Here is a 12,979-nt window from a genome sequence, read left to right as displayed (position 1 = left end):
CTGTACCTATAATTTTTCATGGGAGTTATGTTCCTCATTCTAAGGAGGAATGAGCATGAGCATTAGTATCTAGGTTTGGTGGCTGATGATGGGATGGACTCCGAATGGGGTCCTCTCTGGATAGTCCATCCCTTCATCCCAGCTGTAAATCTTAAAAAATTGCCTGCTCTGGAAAATGATAGCCGGAATACTGGCATGCAAGAATTAGTATGGACATGGTTTGTTTCTTTGGTGTATTTATTTTGGGGTAGAGATTTTTGGCCATATAATGGTTCCAGATCTGAACTAGCGAAGAACTATTAATCTGTTTTAAAGAAGCTACTATATCCATCAATATTTTGGGAGCTTTAATTTTTATTATTTTATGTGTGGGGGTGTTTTGTCTACATGTGTGTCTGTGTGCTACACGTATGCCTGGTGTCCACTAGACGAGACCATCAGATTCCCTGGAACTGGAGTTACAGATGCTTGTTAGCTGCCAAGGTCAGGGCTGGGAATCAAACCTGAGTCCTTCGGAAGAGCTTTATGTTCTGGAAGTGATATAATAAACATTGTAATATTTTTTAAAAAGTGGGTCAGAGTTACTAAAAGCCATTAAAAAACATAAAAATGTGCAAATAAAACAAAACCCTCAAATCAAAAGGAACAATTATTTACTCCCTTGCTTATTTATTTACTATTCTGTTACAGTGCTCAGGATGAAACCTGGGGTTACATGATAAGCAGATGCCTTACAGCTGAGCTGTATCCCTAACCACTTCCTAGCATATTTTGGATGTGTACTGCAAGAGATCAGTTGGCACACACACCACTGTCTGCAGTCTGGCAAATCCTTGCCTGTGTCTAGATTTATGCAGGGGAATCTGCATGAACTTTCTACAAAATTTCAAAGTCAGTCAGCAAGTCAGTCTGCAGACAGATATAATTCATATTCACAAACTAATGAAGCAGTGATACAAATAAAGTGGGATACAAATAAAGGTATACTCCTGGGTCCCATTCTAATAAAAGTGGCAGTTTACTTGTAGCTCATGATATTGACAAGAAAGATTGATTTTTGAAAGTGTTGTCTCCTCACAGTAACACTTGGAGGAGTTTATTTTATCTCAGCCCAAATCCAAAACTCTTAGAGGGTCATCTAAGGTGAAATGTAAGCATGAAAGCCCCAGTAGGCTGCTGATGTTCCAGCCTTCCCTCTCTCCTTCAATTTCAGCTGAAGTACCTGCAATTTCTTTATTAAATGTAATTTGGAAACAAGTGCAGAGCTTTGCAGAATGCAGGCCTACTTCTCAAATGGATTTTCAGGCACAAGGTAGAGTGGTCCCATGGAAGGTGATTCCTTACCGTCACAGTGAGTGCATGTGTAGACCTCTGGAACAGTGGGCTACCCAGTATCCAATCACAGATCTTGAGAGGCGCTCACAAAGTCCAGGACCACCCTATATAGAAACAGAAAGATTTGCAAACAAATGTCTGAAAAATCCATGAAGGCAGCATATCCACATCTCACCTCTCCTGTTCCTTTAGACATCCTTCTCATCCTAAGTCAAATTTTACATGTTATTTGTTCATCATTTTTGTCTTCACCTTTTAGATGAAGATACAGGTTCTAGATGCAAAGAGTAAAAACTGAATAGGGATTAAAATAGCTGTCCAGGCATTACTATGCATGTAGCCATTCTGAAATGACAAAAATCAATACTTGCACAGATTTTGCTGCTGCTATTACTTAATAATAATGTCCTAGAAGGCACCTTAGTTTTAGGATAGTGCTTTATGCAACTGACAATGTGTACACACCCTCAGGTAAAGACAGCACAATGAAATTCAGACATACCTCAGACACCCATGCATAACATTTACAGTACATCCACCATGCTTATTAATCGGCACACCTGCTCATATATCATGCTTGCAAATTATATCTTATCTTTGACTCCTTTAAAAGCAAAGACACCATCAACTAATATGTCTTTATTCTTTTGTTTCCCTTGGTGCTAGGGGAAAAACCTACAGCACTTCAGGAGCCAGGCAAGAATTCTACCCCAGGCCCATCCTAACCTTTTTGAGCAGTGCTTTCATGAATTGGCATTTCAAAGGGTTCTGCCTGAAATTTTTTTAAACCTACTTGCTTACTTATTTAGTGTGTGTCTGTGTGTGTAATTGCAGCACCCACAAGACAACTTTCCAAAGTCAGTTCTCTCCTTCTACCATTTGTATCCCTGGAAGTAAACTGAGGTCAGCCAACAAGGTTGCTGGTGGGTTTCTTAGCCTCTAAACTATCTTGCAGGACCCTGAAGTAATTTTTCAGAAAAAAAAAATAACAGATAATTTTTTTCAGTAACTAGGAACACAAATCATCGAACCAGCAGTTGTCTAATGTGATGTACTTCTAACCTTGCAAAATTTTCTTAGTTGTGAATGAATCCAGCTTCCTAGTGTTTAATCTATCCAAAACCATCAGAAAATACAAGAACCAAGGAAATTGAACTCCTACTTCTCAAGTTCTTAATCATCTTGAGTAATAGCTAAAAGGCTCAGGTTTACTGTAACTCAAAGCCACCAGTGAAACTGTGGGTAAAGTTGCTGCTTATTACCATCATAAAGTGTTTTCAGGAAATGCAAGCAAATCATTCCTATAGTCATGTTTATGGTTCTGCTATTTAACAGAAGGAAATGAAAGAGATTTGACAGGCAAGTTCACAAGCCTCCAAGTTTCATTCCCATATTAAAAAAGAAAGAACTCATAAGGATTTTAGAAATAAAAATGACCCATACTAAATTCACCTACAAAATCTCTGAATGGAAATTAAAAGTCACCAAACCAGAAAGAATCAGGCACAAGGGAATATACTTATAAAATAAAACCAAATTTTGTTATGAAAAAAAAATCCACTGGGAAAGAGGGGCCGGGGAGATGGCTCAGCAGTGAGGAGTACTCTGCTGCACTGGCGGAGGACTAAAGTCAGTTCCCAGCACCCACATGACTGCTCCAATTATTTGTAACTCCCTTTCCTGAGAATATTGGCTCCCTCAGGTACTCCATGCATGTGATACCTATATATACATGCAGGTAAATACTCATATACACTAAATAAAAAATAAATAAGTTTTTTTAAAAGGAAAAAACATAGTGGAAAAAGGACAAAACTCTTTAAAGGAAGCTGAAGAGGAAGCAAATGACTGCTTAGGGTAAGCTGTAAATTATGGGGTGGGAGAAGGATAAGCCTTATGATGAAATAGCTAAATGCTACAAAGTATCAAAATATAAGCAGCTGTCACCACAATAAGCTCCAAATTGCCTGTAAATTAAAAGATTAAACCCCATCATAATTCAATAAGCAATTAATATACTAACAGTTCCTATTACAAGCTGTTCAGGAAAAAATTTAGAAATGAATTTCTATTTTCCTTGGTCCAAAACAGATGGTAACTCACAAATCAGAGTTTCAAAACTGAAGACTATCTTTTATATATGTTGTGAAACTGTGTAAGCCTAATTGACGTTATCATCTGTGTGTGATCAACACCACACACACACACACACACACACACACACAAAGAGGAATTATGACTTTGGTTAATTCTTCTAGTTATACAACCTGTCAAAAATAAATCAGCTGATTACTGAAAACAATAAATCAAAACAAGAAACTAAACATTCCAATAGCTATTTTAGACGAATTTCCCCATGATGAGTAAGTACCTAAAACAGACTATCATCAATAGTTTGTATTTGTAGGCCTGAGGAGACAGTTCAGTGGGTAAAGTGATAGCTTTGCAAGCACTAGGACCTCAGCCCATGTCTCCAGAACCCATATAAAACCTGGGCATGGCAATGAACATCTGTAACCCCAGTGTTGTTGGGTAAGGACAAGCAGATGACTCAAGCTCACCAGCCAGTCCAGCTCAATCAGTGAGTGCCAGACTAAGAACAAGTTTGCCTTGGTCATGGCATTTTATGAGAATAATAAAAAATAACTAAGAGACTCATTGTATTTTTTAGTGTTTAGCTGATGCTCTAAATTGGACACAAAACGCCAGGGGCATAAGGTATCCCCTAGCCTTCCCCTCCTCCCCACAACTTTATCTGTATTTCTCTCTCTTCCGTTATCCAAAGCATGCACTTTTATGTTTCCGGATTCCATCCCATGTTAATTTTTGCACTCTAGGCTGGACACAGAATGTCTGGACATTATGTACAGTAAATGTAATCTGAAGGAGGGGAAGGGCTTGGAGGGGAGATAGACCATATATGTTCACAGAGCACTGCAATAGCTGATAACACACATTAACACAGTAATTACGCAATCTGCCACACTTGTTTTCTTCCTGTTTGTCTTTATTGCAAAATACCAGAAGGAGTAAAAAATTTTCACAAGGATACTAGAGTTCAGAAAGATTTGTTTGGAATTCTTCCTGTGTGGGTTGGAATCCAGGGACTCGAACATGCTAAGCATCCCCACCCAGTTCTATTTTTCTTTTGGAACAGTATAATGATGCAGACTAGCCCTGAAAATAATATCCTTCTGCTTCAGCCTCTCTATGCTGGGAGTGCAGGATTTTCAATAGGTATTCCTATATCCCTGATATGACATCTCAATACACTAATGTCCTATTTGAGTCCTCAGGAGCCAGCATTCACCTACTTACTATTCTACCCTCTAACTCTTCATCTAATTACTGGAGAAGTCACACAGATGTAGCCAAATGTCCAAACTCAAGAACCCCCTCTGTTAAGGTCCATTCTAAAGTCAAACATGTAGGTTTCTCCATTCCTGCTTTGCTCTAAACCTTGTTCATCATTTTACAGTGCTTCAGAACAAATCTGCAAATTTGAAAAAATACTATAAGAATTTTTAGTTTTATTTAGTTGTTTGAATTGGGGATGTCATAATAGTCCAGGCTGGCCTTTAATTCACAATCTTCCTGTTTCAACCTCCAGGGTATTGGCTACAGGCAAATACTAGAACTATGGGGGACTTTAGAGACGAATCAAGACCAGAGGCCAACTCTGGAACCACAAGTCAATGTGCTGGGACCAGACAAGAGGGCACAGATTGTGGACAAGTGCTGGGATCTCTAATTCGTGCTACAAAGACTCCTTGGGATAAGTGAGCTGGGATTACAAGTGAGCTCTGGGAGCAACAGGCCCATAGGCTACATCTGGGATTTCAGGTGAAGGTACTTTATGCACAGAGAGCACTGGAATTAAAGGCTCTTTAACCCTAACACCTAGCCCACCAACAGCCCAGGTATAAACTTTTCAGCACTTGCACATGTGTGCATGTGTATAAGCCAGAGGTTGACATTGGGTAACTTCCTTGATTGCTCTGAACATTACTGAAATAGCCCCTCATTGAACTGAGAGCTAACAAGTTGAGCTAGTCTAACTGGACAACTTGCTCCAGGGATCCCCCTGCCTTTTGCACACCAGGCTTATAGTTACTTTTTTATGTAGGTTCTGGGGATCAAAGCCAGGTCTTATCCTTGTATAGTAAGTGGATCATGAGCCATGTATGATTATGCACAACTTTTAAATTGCATGTAAAAAGTAATATAGATAAGCAATAAATGGTAATTAAAAGTGTTCCTCTCAAAGGCTTAAGGGATCTTAGGGGATCACATTCTCAGCCTATGAGAAGGGCATTAGCAACTTAAAGAGTTCTCCTTAAACATGATACCAAATTTCAAAGTATTTTCCTCACAAGAGGAAATTCTGTCTTCAAGACTCATTATTACAAATAAATTTACTATTTATTGAATACTCATGTATTCAATACAATAAGAACACTCCAATTCAAGCTCCCTATCACTAATTATAACCCAGCATCTTCAAGATTGTTCTCTGGTTTTAGTTGAAGTAAAATAAAATCACTTAACATAGAATTAATCACTTTGAAAATGTGGTATTTAGTACCTTAAACATCTTAAGGAACCACCACCCACAAAACACTTTCATCACAATAAAGGAAAACTTTCCACCTATTCACAATCTTTTCACCCCTACTCTTGGGAATATCAGAGCTGCTAGTTGGATATCCATGCCTGTGGATTTGCCTAGTCAACACATTTCATAAATACACATCACACAGTGACCATCTGTGTCTGGCTTCTCTCAGTGACCATATTTCCAAATTGCTTCCTTCAGCAGCAAGGATCTAACCTCATTCCTTTTTATGGTCATGCACTATGTTGTTAGTAGTTGAGTGATTTCCCTTCCAGGGACAGTCAGGCAATGTCAGGAGAGATCAGGTGGACGCGAGACTCTTCTTTTTTGAAACAGGAAGAAAAGCACACACGCACACACACACACTCCATGTTTTCTCCAGAAGAAATATAAAACCAATGTGTATTTCCCAATAGGCTCTGCAAGCTTGACATTTTTTTGTAATACTCGACTGAAACCGAAGTATGCCAAGATGCTTATGACTTAAAAATAAGTATAATAATAGTGCCAAGAAGTAGGGCAGTTCTCCATGAACCTTTATTCACTGGGAATTAAAATCAGGCCACCATCCTCAATTTTCTTTTGACTCATGAAACTATGGCAATGGTCACAGGAAGGTGAAAATTGACAATTTATTTATTGTCTCTTCAGATCACCTTAATATTATATTGTTTTTTAATAGTATGTTGGAATACTCTTCCTTCAGACCATAACTTCGTAAACCGCAGGTATGATCCCATATGGTATCACGTAGCCAAAATTGAGGGCTTACCAAAAACAATTGGCAATAGTTCAAGGTTTCTGAATGCACAACCAAGAATCAATTCAAAGTCAAACTTGAGAACACAGGGGCTCCCAGTAGGGCTTGCCCATGCTGTCTGTGTGTAACCTCACTGCAGCCTTGCTTCTAAAACTATAACACACGAACTGCCATGTCATCACCACACACTAAGGTTTTAGACAGTTATATGTTATGAACTGCAGTGCTTTTTCCAGGTACATAGACTTCTGCTCTTACAGAAACAGCACGGTTTAATTGTGAAAAGCAAAGACTTCGTAATTTCCTACATCATTCCTCAGCATGCCAGTATCAAGTTTGATGTCTGATGTTAAAATCTGATGTTTGAGCTTCTCCTCTCTCTCCCATTTTCGTGATGTATTGTCCATGTGTATATATGCATGTCTGACTGTGTGTGGAGCCCTGAGGTAGATGCCAGGAATCATCCTTCATTTCTCCGACACTTTACTGATTGAAGAAGGTCTCAATGGGATCAATGATTGTCTTGCTAACCAGCTTGCTCTGGAAAATCCCAGATCTCTATCTTCCCAGTATGGAATTATTACAGGAGGGATCCAAACTCAGGTCCTCACACTTGCCAGGCAAGTCCTTTGAACACTGAGCCATTTCCCAAGATCTCACATCAGTTTCATTAAAATAATAATGACAATAATAATAATAATAATAATAATAATGGGACTTTGGCTTAGGACAGAATTTCCAAAAATTTCTGAAATGCCATTAAATATTTTGTGCTATGTATTTATACAAAGTGACATTCTTGGCACTGAAGATTATAAATTCAAAATATTGATCAACTTTGAAAAACCACTGAAGATGCTGTACACCCTATCACATTATGATTTAATTTTTTATATAACAACAAACACACCCATCTCACTAGTATGCAAATCTGCTTTCGTGTTAATGTTAAAATTGTGTCAAAGAACTGGTTTGAAATAATTTTATGACTTATCATCAATAAATATTTCATATATCCTGTATATGCAGAATTGTGTAAACATTTACTTGAGCAAAAAGGTTTCACAAGTAGAAAAACAAAAGAAGCCAAGACTTTAGCAGGGTGTTTTTGTCATTGTTGTACACAATGCCCTGTATTTATATGCATTCCTGAAGACACAGGGATTTTTTCCTTTTTAAATTTAAACTTATGGCACTGCCTTCTTAACAATAACTGTAATTTCATATATAAATTTTGAGGGTGTAAACTTAATGTCCTTTAAAAACTGAACCCATACAGCATAAACACAATAGATAGCTATAAATTTTAACCAAGAAACACTGTAGAAAAAATTAATTTAAAAATAGTATAGGTAAAATGATTTTAAAAAAAATGCTGTTCTATGTCTACAAGCTGAATTGACTCCAAATGTTTCTGAGGGGCAGGGGAACATTTCATTGCTATTATCTGCAGATGGCATTCATGTCTTGTGATATCAGTTTTCCCTTAACATGTAAAAGACAGACTCTACAGAATGTGACACGATTTAAGCAATGCTTAACATATGTTTAAGATAAACAGAAGAAATGGGGACCAATGGGGTGGCTCACTAGTTAAGCACTAGCTGTTTTTCCACAGGACCTGGGTTCAATTCATAGCACCCTCATGGTGGCTTGAAATCATGTGTAATTCCAGCTACTGGCATGCCTGTAGTGCTCAAAATACATGCAAAAGAGAGACAAAGTAAAAATAAGGAGTTTTGACAAACTTTTAAGCTTCCTGGTGTCTGCATAGTAAGTCAGCAGTACTCATCCAACTGCTGATACCACTTTTCACAAGTGTCCAATGGTCTACAGATTTCCTACAAAAGAACAAGTGCTTTCTCGGTACCCCAAGTATGCATGGTGCGGACAGTTAGTGCCATGTTATAAACAGAGGGAAACATAAATGCAGAATTTCCCACCATTGTCTTCCCAATTTGGGTTAGTATTCATAAAAAAGAAGAATCCAGTTAATTACAGGAGTCAATGGTCATTGATTATAACATATACATGAATGAAATATGTGGCAATAATTCAGGACTAGAGATAATGTGACATGCTAACATAATATGGCAACAGATCACCAGATATAGAGGATGACAAAGTTGATGGTTATAAACATTAGAAACACACAGCAAAAAAAAAAAAAAAAAAAGAAAGAAAGAAAATACAGCTAACCAAAGGGCAAAATTGTAAAAAATACCTAATTCATAAATGTATGGAGGAAAGGAAGTGGGAAAGGGGGAAAGAAATGCAGAAAATATCATAGAAAATACAAAATGAATGACCAGTAATAAATGCTGTATTGAAATAATACAATTGGGTGGTAACAAGCTAGGTCCCATTTGCGTTATGAAAATACATAAAATACTGTGTGTGCATGTATATTCTACTAGTGCATGTACACGGAACTGATGTCATGCTTACTATGATATCACTGAGAATCTTTATATATTAGTCACCTTTATTCACATATATTATTATATTAACAAATTCACATACATTTATATTAACGTATGTAGTAGCCAGTGTTAATTCTCAGCTTGACAGGTTCTGGGGTCACCTGGAAGACACGACTCCATATGAGGGATTATTTGCTTCTGAGCATGCCTGTAATAAGTTATATTAATAGACTAGGTTAAATGAAGTAGGGAAGACCTATTATGAAAGTGAGTGGCATCATTTCTTGGGCTTTGTCTTGGACTATATAAAAAATGACAATGCCAACTGATCTTTCACTTTCCTGATTGTAAATGCAAGTAATCAATGGACCCGAGTTTCTGTGGCTTTGATTTCCCTACCAGGATGGACTGTAGCTTTGAGCTATGAGCCAGAAAATACACTTAACCCTTCAAGTTGCTGATTATATAATGTTTCCCCTTGCATATATGTCTGTGCAATATATGCATATGTGGTATCCTGAGAGGTCAGAAGAGGGCATCATCTAAGAGTTACAGATTGTAATGAGTCATTATATGGATGCTGTGACCTGAACCTGGGTCCCTTGGAAAAGAAGCAGGGCTCTTACCTGCAAAGTCATCTCTGTGGAACCTCCCTCAAGTTGACTTTTGTCATAGTATTTTACCACAGCTACAACATTTGTAATCTCAGCACTGTTGCAGTGAGATGAGAGGACCCCTGGAACCTTATAGGACAGCTGGCTTAGAGAATGAAGCAATAAACTAGAGACCCCATCGCAAACATGATGGAGATGAAAACCCACACCTGTGGTTTCCTCTGACCACCATATATGCATCCTGACATGCACATACCTGCTCTCTCACATGTATACCTATAATAAAAACAAAGAACATAAAAGAGGAAATGTAACCTGCTGCATACCTGTAATCCCAAAACCTATGAGGGTGAGGCAGGGTGAGCTTGGGACCAGTCTTGGCTACATGACAAGACTGTCTCTTGTTTAAAAAAAAGTGCCTGTCTTGTTGGTTCACACCTATAATCCAAGCATTTGTGAGGCCCAAGTAGATGGACCTTTTGAGTTCAAAGCCATCCTGATCTACATAGCAGGATACAGGACCTCCCTCAAGTTGATTTTTGTGAAGTACATTTTACCACAGTAACAACCTACATATCCAGAATAGCAAGGACTACATGGTAAGACTTTGTTACAAACCACACCCCCACCCCCACAAATGAAGAAACAAAACATGAATTGATTCATGGATGCTACAAAGTTCTGCCTCTATCTAGTATGGTTGGTAAGTGAAGGTCACATTATACAAGGACAGCACTCTATTGCAAGAAGACTGAACAATAACTTGGCAAAGACATTAGACATTTGAGAGGTACATTTCCCTCATTTTCAAGGAGGGTAATTGAGCCATCCACAGACTTTACTGATGGGGATAATGGGGAGCTGGAGAAGGCTGGGTAAAAGAACACACATACAATTGCCATGTTTTCTACCATGTACCTTTATTGAGAGTGGGGTCTCATTTTTCTTAATCAAAGAAAATAATGATGTTCTGTATGCTTTCAAGTTATGCTCCTCTATTAGGCTTTTTAATAGTTACTGGTTCACATTATGGACATCTACCATCAAACTATGGCAGCTACTATATTTATGATCCTCCGCCATGGTTTGTCTTAAGTGTCAACTAGATTGCACTGAGGGCTAACTGGGAGATTAATGAAGCACATCTCTGGTTTTGTCTATGAGGGTGTTTCCATACAGATGATGGATTGATCCCTTCGTGACTTCATGACATGGTGACATTACTAGGAAGTGGTAGAAGGTGAAAGTTGGGGCATAGATAGAGTAAGAGGTAACAGAATGCATCTTACCCTGACCCTGTCCTGTTGTGACAGAAAGTATTTTTTCTATGTCGCATGCTTCCCTGACCACTAGGTTCTGCCCGAGCACACAGGGGCATGATATGGGGATAGAACTCATAACCAAAATAAATCTTCCCTTTTGGAAATTGATCCTGTCAGATATTTTTGTCACAGTTTACTTTCTGAAATGAATTTAACCTACATATGCAACACAGTGGGGGGAAGCTGCAGGAAGACAGATCAGGGCCAGCACACTGCTATATACAAGACCAAAGAGAGTGAATATCACAGATATTGTGACTATAGTATCAAGGCAAGAACTATACTCTTAAGTAGGATCAGAGAAGCAGTCAATAAGAAGCAAATGAACAAGTGAGGTATGTTCCAAGACATCTTTACCTACAAAACTAATTGGGTCTGAGTGGCCCAATAGGCAATAGTTTCCCAACCTCCACCTTGAAGCATATTACCATGGCCTGGTTAATCAGTGCACTGCAAACACATGGAAAAGTGAAAATAGATAATCTACAGCTGTCACCACAGTGAACACAGGCACCACACACTGTTTGGAGAGGTCATCACTCCAAGTGATGGAGAGTACACATCACTAAGGTAACACATGTCTGCTTTCTGTCACCAAGGAACATTAGTGGAGAGGGGAGGAACACAAGATGGACCATGGCCCAGTTTTTGGTCCCTGGGATCTTTAATTTCAGAATACCAAACTTGGTATTTTGATGAGGTTTTGAGGATATGGACACAAACAGCCTTGCAAAACAACCTTCCAGATATTCTGAAGACATATATTTTTCAGTTCCTAACATAAACGCTCAAGATATTTTGCAAGAACTAATTCCTTAGTGATCTTTCTTACTGTCTGGAATGGAATCAGTGTGTAAAAAACACTAGACTAGCAAAAGATCAGAATTCCTCCCCATACCCAGCAAAGACATGTGGTGACATGGTTCCTAGTCCTCCTTTGCATAGTGCCTTTGTTGTGAATGAAGAACAGATACCAATGTATTCTCAGAGGTGGCAGAAACAAAGGAGATCGTTTACAGTGTGAGACCACTGGGACAGCAAACACTTCACACACGCTGTGACTTAAATTCAAGCCATGGGTCATCATGATGAAGCAGCTAACATAAATCTCATGAGGTGCCAAGTATTACAAATGCTGTATTATGTATTCTGTATATTAAGATATAGGTCATGTGAGATAATGGCTCTGAGGTAGTTAGGGTAAAGGTAATTGCCACATAAGCCTGACAACTTGAGTTCAATTTGCAGGAGCTACTTTGGAAGAAGAGTACTGACTCCTGTAAGGTATTTTTCTGACCTCTATTTCCATACTGTGGCACATTCATACATACTCACCCATTAGGCACTTGTGTTTACTGCCCTTCCCACTTCTCTTCTCTAACAATAATAAATACAAATGTTAATTAAAAGGAAGACAAACTCTAGAAGAGTAGAAGGGCCAAGCATAACATCTTTCAAATGTTAAGTTTTGCTCTCATCTAAAAGACTCAAAGAAGCTCAAAACAGGGATTAAAAAATATTCTTAAATGTCTGTCCATTTAAGGTCTTTCTGAGTAAGGGAGCAGAGTTACCATGACCTATCATCACTGCTGGTCCTTTAAGGATTACTAGTCTGAATATGAAGGCCATTTGAATGGATCAATAACATGACAAGTACCATGTGCTATAAAGATACTCAGAAACAGAGACACATACCACATTAAGACTTTCAGAACTGAAAATTTGACCCCTAGAATCATACCCCGGGAACCCTGAATGTAGGTCACTGACATGGCATTCCACTAACATTTTATTATACCACATGGCCTGTATCAAAATGCTTAAAATAACTAACAAAGATAATGAGGGTCAAGGAGATGGTTCAGCAGGTGAAAACACTAGTTCTGCAAAGCTTGGCTTCCCAAGTTCCA

At 38.4% G+C, this 12,979-nt stretch overlaps 1 protein-coding gene across 2 annotated transcripts in view; it reads right to left on the bottom strand.

Annotated features, from left to right (window-relative positions):
• The window catches only part of LOC110313349 (F-box-like/WD repeat-containing protein TBL1X), a 163,066-nt gene that overhangs the window by 28,563 nt on the left and 121,524 nt on the right, over window positions 1–12,979 (bottom strand). For both annotated transcript variants that reach the window (XM_029533968.1, XM_021187430.2), the window contains one exon: window positions 1,345–1,439. The gene's annotated coding sequence lies outside the window, so the exon portion shown is untranslated. The remainder of the gene's footprint in view (window positions 1–1,344; window positions 1,440–12,979) is intronic.

The sequence above is a fragment of the Mus pahari genome, chromosome X, assembly GCF_900095145.1.
Source record: "Mus pahari chromosome X, PAHARI_EIJ_v1.1, whole genome shotgun sequence".
Lineage (NCBI taxonomy): Eukaryota > Metazoa > Chordata > Mammalia > Rodentia > Muridae > Mus > Mus pahari.
The sequence above is the reverse complement of the archived record's forward strand: the minus strand, read 5'-3'. Positions and strand labels throughout refer to the sequence as shown.